This window comes from Procambarus clarkii, chromosome 50 (assembly GCF_040958095.1).
Source record: "Procambarus clarkii isolate CNS0578487 chromosome 50, FALCON_Pclarkii_2.0, whole genome shotgun sequence".
Classification (NCBI taxonomy): domain Eukaryota; kingdom Metazoa; phylum Arthropoda; class Malacostraca; order Decapoda; family Cambaridae; genus Procambarus; species Procambarus clarkii.
In genome coordinates, this window is record NC_091199.1 from 8,814,532 (window position 1) to 8,822,031 (window position 7,500).

Sequence of the window (7,500 nt, forward strand, 5' to 3'; positions counted from 1 at the left end):
TTTGTTTAATTGTTTTCTTGTTTACTAGTTCCTTGGATCTTGTCGTATATACTTTAAATTTAATCACCAATCAATCTCCACCATTTTAAGAGTCAATCTCCACTACTTCACAACCTGGTTCATTCTACTTTACTACCGTTCTGAGTAGAACGTTAGTGAAGTAGAACAGTAGACACATATCTACTGTTCTGAGTAGATATGTGGCTCCATCCGTTAGTTTGATATGTGTCCCCTCTTTTTTTTTAAGACTTTCCTTGAAATATATATGTAAATGAAGTGAATCGCACATCTCTGAAACAGTCAAGAGCCCCAGGGAGACATGATCATGACATACAAAATATTGACTGTTACTCACCTATGTGTACTCACCGGTATGAGTATTGAGGGCAAGTATACATACGTGGGACGACTGATTGATTACTGCCCTCGGCTACGTAAGAGAGAGAGAGAGAGGTCACTGGTAGCATTGAGTGGGTAGGTACACACCTGCCTTTACACACCTGGGGTACACACGTGGGGGAACACACCTGGGGGTACACACCTGGGGTACACACCTGGGGTACACACGTGGGGGTACACACCTGGGGTACACACCTGGGGTACACACGTGGGGGAACACACCTGGGGGTACACACCTGGGGTACACACCTGGAGATGTTTGCTAGGGTTGGACTTCAGCTCTTGGGACATTTGTATTATTAAATACGTTTTGGAAACTGTCAATGTTATTAACTTGACTTCAATTACTTTCTATTTTATTTTATACGTTAAATAATAATAATAATATAAATTATAATAATAATGTATAATGAATAATAACTAAAGCGGAAATAAATTTAAGATTAATGTTATAATAGTCTAAAATATTTACAATTTAGATCCTTAATGAATCAATAACAAATAACAAATTATATATTTCAATTACAAGAAATAAATCAATAATTAAACAAAATAGCCGAGTCATACAATCAAGAAACACTTATACAATAACACAATGGGCCTGGATGGCTGAGTGGACAGCGCTAGGGATTCGTAATCCTAGGGATCCGGGGATCGATTTCCGGCGATGGCGGAAACAAATGGAAACCCAGATGAACCTTACTGTTCACCTAGCAGTAAATAGGTACCTGGGAGTTAGACAGCTGCTACGGGCTGCTTCCTAGGTGTGTGTGTGTGTGTGTGTGTGTGTGTGTGTGTGTGTGTACTCACCTATTTGTGCTTGCGGGGGTTGAGCTTTGGCTCTTTGGTCCCGCCTCTCAACTGTCAATCAACTGGTGTACAGATTCCTGAGCCTACTGGGCTCTATCATATGTGTGTGTGTGTGTGTGTGTGTGTGTGTGTGTGTGTGTGTGTGTAAAAAATCAGTTGATTGATTGACAGTTGAGAGGCGTTCCTAAAGAGCCAGAGCTCAACCCCCGCAAGCACAACTAGTTGAGTACAACAAGATGAGTACAATAATTATTCAAATAACGACAAAACTATTCCGAGTTGTTCAACACAAATTCAACTTGTTCAACTCTCCATATTTGCTGCATTTCGCAAACATGAAGAGATTCTAAGATATTAAAGCTGAGACCTGAAAGAGAATAGAAACTGAACATTTCGATCGTTTGAACTGAGAGAGTGATCAGCTGATTAATATTGATCACAAAAAACGGAGAAGACGTGCGTTTAAGGGGTATCTTAACCCCCTTGTTGGTTCCTCTGCCTACAGCTAGAGAAGGCGCTCGACAATCACCAGGAAATCAGTTATCTATGCCTTGAAGACTTTTACAATCACATAAGTACAATCATCATAGACTTTTGAACACTCCACCGCCAGATTCATCATACGATGAAAACTGGCAACGTTAGTGTTTCTTAAATTCGTTTAAGATAACAGTATTTCCTGGGCATCACAGGGAGGGGGATATATCTCTTTGATGCCATTAATGGTAAGGGGGAAGAGAGAGAGACTGTTGGAGATAATGGAGGATGGTGCTGGAGATAGCATCATGTGTGTGTGTGTGTGTGTGTGTGTGTGTGTGTGACTGGAGTTGTGAATGTGTCTGCATTCGCGTGTATGTATTATATAATGCATCTATACACGATTGCAAAGTCGCACATTGCTATGACGTACCACAGAAAGACACACAGACGCGTTTAAATAGAGAGAGAGAGAGAGAGAGAGAGAGAGAGAGAGAGAGAGAGAGAGAGAAAGAGAGAGAGAGAGAGAGAGAGAGAGAGAGAGAGAGAGAGAGAGAGAGAAAGAGACAGAGAGACAGAGAAAGAATCTATTTTCATACCTTTAATCTAACAAACATTCCAAATAAAAACGCTCCCAAGTCAGTAAGTTTCCATACGATCTCAACATCAGCCGAGATGAATCGAGGCACTTTACACCCCCCCCCCCCCATCAACCTAAGACACTTAACAAGACGTGTTTACCACGTGGGAGGGTGTGGAGGCGTGTCGCGAAGTCTGCCAGAGGTAGCTCGCTCTCCTGGCTGGCCATTGGCCAGGTCGGGACAGGAGGGGGCGTGGTCTGTGGGTGGTGGGCGGGGCCAGGAGTGACAATGGGTGGGGTGGGTGGGTGGGGGTTGATATAGGAGCAACAAGTGGGTGGGTTTGTGCATTCGCTCGCTCTCTCCCGGACACTCACCACCACCACCACACTCTCTCACTCTCCCGTGACAAGGTAAGTCGCTCCTACCTCCTAGCTCTTGGGAGTTGCCTCGTCGTAGGTCGCTCTTGCTTGTTAGGAATTGTCATTACCAGACCTGGTCTAGTGGTCCCCTGTGTTGTAGAGACCTGGTGCTGGTCCCCTGTGTTGTAGAGACCTGGTGGTCCCCTGTGTTGTAGAGACCTGGTGGTCCCCTGTGTTGTAGAGGCCTGGTGGTCCCCTGTGTTGTAGAGACCTGGTGGTCCCCTGTGTTGTAGAGTCCTGGTGGTCCTGTGTTGTAGAGACCTGGTGGTGGTCCCCTGTGTTGTAGAAACCTGGTGGTCCCCTGTGTTGTAGAGACCTGGTGGTCCCCTGTGTTGTAGAGTCCTGGTGGTCCCCTGTGTTGTAGAGACCTGGTGGTGGTCCCTGTGTTGTAGAGACCTGGTGGTCCCCTGTGTTGTAGAGTCCTGGTGGTCCTGTGTTGTAGAGACCTGGTGGTGGTCCCCTGTGTTGTAGAAACCTGGTGGTCCCCTGTGTTGTAGAGACCTGGTGGTCCCCTGTGTTGTAGAGTCCTGGTGGTCCCCTGTGTTGTAGAGTCCTGGTGGTCCCCTGTGTTGTAGAGACCTGGTGGTCCCCTGTGTTGTAGAGACCTGGTGGTGGTCCCCTGTGTTGTAGAGACCTGGTGGTCCCCTGTGTTGTAGAGACCTGGTGGTCCCCTGTGTTGTAGAGACCTGGTGGTGGTCCTGTGTTGTAGAAACCTGGTGGTCCCCTGTGTTGTAGAGACCTGGTGGTCCCCTGTGTTGTAGAGACCTGGTGGTGGTCCTGTGTTGTAGAGACCTCTTGATGGTCCTGTGTTGTAGAGACCTCGTGGTGGTCCTGTGTTGTAGAGACCTGGTGGTGGTCCTGTGTTGTAGAGACCTGGTGGTGGTCCTGTGTTGTAGAGACCTGGTGGTCCTGTGTTGTAGAGACCTGGTGGTCCCCTGTGTTGTAGAGACCTGGTGGTGGTCCTGTGTTGTAGAGACCTGGTGGTGGTCCCTGTGTTGTAGAGACCTGGTGGTGGTCCCTGTGTTGTAGAGACCTGGTGGTGGTCCCCTGTGTTGTAGAGACCTGGTGGTCCTGTGTTGTAGAGACCAGGACACCAGGTACTATGAATCTCCCATTCATAGTACCTGCCAGGTACTATGATGTACCTCGCAGGTGTGTGGTACCTCTGATTCAAGGTATTTTGCTTGCAAAGTAAGATCTTTTTGAAGAGAAAGTGGTAAACCAGTATGACAATATAGCAATTATAATGGATATTAGATAGACTAAGAACTGGAATATGAGAAGAAAGCGCTAAGCCAGTTTAAATATGTTGCACCACTGGAAAGGGATATGAGGCCACGGAGATGAGATATAAGGGTGGCGCCCATACCATCGGGAATCGAACGCCGACCTTGCAGGTGGCGAGGCGCCTTCGCTCTACCAACTTTTCTCCTCATCCGTATTATTATATAGATCTCCCATTACCCGGGTAATCCACTATCTTCACTAACTCTTACCCACTGTTGAATGATGCTCTGAGTCCTCCTCCTCCTCCTCCTCCTTTCCTTCCTTGGAAGCACTATTATAAGTTTCATTTAAGAACGTTCACAATAGCAGCATTGCCCAATAAGATGACAAACTCTAGCATCATAATCATCTTGCACCGCTTCTTATCTGTTTATCAAGGATCTCTGTGTAGCGTCTACTGATATAATAAGGAAATGAGAAGCGTTAATGAATGGTAGAACAGAAGCTTCTATTTAATTCTATTTTTATCCCCTTTTTGGCATTTAATATAAATGTAAATATTTATACAGACTTAAAGGCGATGATTAGGTTACATGTTTTGTTTCTATTGGTAAATATTTGTATCTACATTACGCTGGTGGTGTGAAGAGAGACGTTTCGAACATGGCAGATAAGCGAAGAATTGTTCGAGAAAATTTCGAACGAGATCAATTGTGAATTACGTGCGAAGTATTTTTCTTGATGGATTAGCGGGAGTTTGGTCAGTGTCGTAAGGATGGAGCGGTCTGTTGGGTTTAGTCTTGGGCTTGTGGGTTATCGATCTCTGGAGGACTGTTAAGTCCAACACAATAGCTTACTGAACAAGCATCAAGTCTGGAGTTTGACTTAAAGTCTGTCAACCTCAGGAGGGCTATTAAGCCTACCACAATAGCTTACTGATCAAGCATTAAGTCTGGAGTTTGACTTAAAGCCTGTCAACCTCTGGAGGGCTATTAGGTCCACTCACAATAGCTTACTGATCAAGAATTAAGTCTGGAGTTTGACTTAAAGTCTGTCAACCTCTGGAGGGCTATTAAGTCCACCACAATAGCTTACTGAACAAGCATCAAGTCTGGAGTTTGACTTAAAGTCTGTCAACCTCTGGAGAACTATTAAGCCTACCACAATAGCTTACTGAACAAGCATCAAGTCTGGAGTTTGGCTTAAGGTCTGTCAACCTCTGGAGGGCTATTAAGTCCACCCACAATAGCTTACTGATCAAGCATTAAGTCTGGAGTTTGACTTAAAGTCTGTCAACCTCTGGAGGGCTATTAGGTCCACTCACAATAGCTTACTGATCAAGAATTAAGTCTGGAGTTTGACTTAAAGTCTGTCAACCTCTGGAGGGCTATTAAGTCCACCACAATAGCTTACTGAACAAGCATCAAGTCTGGAGTTTGACTTAAAGTCTGTCAACCTCTGGAGAACTATTAAGCCTACCACAATAGCTTACTGAACAAGCATCAAGTCTGGAGTTTGACTTAAAGTCTGTCAACCTCTGGAGGGCTATTAGGTCCACTCACAATAGCTTACTGATCAAGAATTAAGTCTGGAGTTTGACTTAAAGTCTGTCAACCTCTGGAGGGCTATTAAGCCTACCACAATAGCTTACTGAACAAGCATCAAGTCTGGAGTTTGACTTAAAGTCTGTGTCAACCTCTGGAGGACTATTAAGCCTACCACAATAGCTTACTGAACAAGCATCAAGTCTGGAGTTTGACTTAAAGTCTGTCAACCTCTGGAGGACTATTAAGCCTACCACAATAGCTTACTGAACAAGCATCAAGTCTGGAGTTTGACTTAAAGTCTGTCAACCTCTGGAGGGCTATTAAGTCCACCACAATAGCTTACTGAACAAGCATCAAGTCTGGAGTTTGACTTAAAGTCTGTCAACCTCTGGAGGGCTATTAGGTCCACTCACAATAGCTTACTGATCAAGAATTAAGTCTGGAGTTTGACTTAAAGTCTGTCAACCTCTGGAGGGCTATTAAGTCCACCACAATAGCTTACTGAACAAGCATCAAGTCTGGAGTTTGACTTAAAGTCTGTCAACCTCTGGAGAACTATTAAGCCTACCACAATAGCTTACTGAACAAGCATCAAGTCTGGAGTTTGACTTAAAGTCTGTCAACCTCTGGAGGGCTATTAGGTCCACTCACAATAGCTTACTGATCAAGAATTAAGTCTGGAGTTTGACTTAAAGTCTGTCAACCTCTGGAGGGCTATTAAGCCTACCACAATAGCTTACTGAACAAGCATCAAGTCTGGAGTTTGACTTAAAGTCTGTGTCAACCTCTGGAGGACTATTAAGCCTACCACAATAGCTTACTGAACAAGCATCAAGTCTGGAGTTTGACTTAAAGTCTGTCAACCTCTGGAGGACTATTAAGCCTACCACAATTGCTTACTGAACAAGCATCAAGTCTGGAGTTTGACTTAAAGTCTGTCAACCTCTGGAGGGCTATTAAGTCCACCACAATAGCTTACTGAACAAGCATCAAGTCTGGAGTTTGACTTAAAGTCTGTCAACCTCTGGAGGGCTATTAGGTCCACTCACAATAGCTTACTGATCAAGCATTAAGTCTGGAGTTTGACTTAAAGTCTGTCAACCTCTGGAGGACTATTAAGCCTACCACAATAGCTTACTGAACAAGCATCAAGTCTGGAGTTTGACTTAAAGTCTGTCAACCTCTGGAGGACTATTAAGCCTACCACAATAGCTTACTGAACAAGCATCAAGTCTGGAGTTTGACTTAAAGTCTGTCAACCTCTGGAGGGCTATTAAGTCCACCACAATAGCTTACTGAACAAGCATCAAGTCTGGAGTTTGACTTAAAGTCTGTCAACCTCTGGAGGGCTATTAAGTCCACCCACAATAGCTTACTGAACAAGCATCAAGTCTGGAGTTTGACTTAAAGTCTGTCAACCTCTGGAGGACTATTAAGCCTACCACAATAGCTTACTGAACAAGCATCAAGTCTGGAGTTTGACTTAAAGTCTGTCAACCTCTGGAAGGCTATTAGGTCCACTCACAATAGCTTACTGAACAAGCATCAAGTCTGGAGTTTGACTTAAAGTCTGTCAACCTCTGGAGGACTATTAAGCCTACCACAATAGCTTACTGAACAAGCATCAAGTCTGGAGTTTGACTTAAAGTCTGTCAACCTCTGGAGGACTATTAAGCCTACCACAATAGCTTACTGAACAAGCATCAAGTCTGGAGTTTGACTTAAGGTCTGTCAACCTCTGGAGGGCTATTAAGTCCACCCACAATAGCTTACTGAACAAGCATCAAGTCTGGAGTTTGACTTAAGGTCTGTCAACCTCTGGAGGGCTATTAAGTCCACCCACAATATCTTACTAACCAACCAACACGAATAATTTAGTCCTGAACATTGTCCAGGGCTAAAAATACTGAGTTCGAACTCAACCCGAACTGCACCTGAACCCAAAAAATTCATCAATACTGTTGATTTAAAATAGAATTGTCTCAAATATAAACTAATGTTATATATTAGTGTTTGGTGTTGTGTTCGACCTACATTAGG

At 44.2% G+C, this 7,500-nt stretch overlaps 1 protein-coding gene across 1 annotated transcript in view; it reads left to right on the plus strand.

The window, feature by feature from the left end:
- Window positions 1-2,607: 2,607 nt before the first annotated feature.
- Window positions 2,608-7,500, plus strand: part of LOC123772705 (uncharacterized) — a 53,473-nt gene continuing 48,580 nt past the window's right edge. Inside the window, exon 1 of the mRNA XM_069303463.1 lies at window positions 2,608-2,677. The gene's annotated coding sequence lies outside the window, so the exon portion shown is untranslated. The remainder of the gene's footprint in view (window positions 2,678-7,500) is intronic.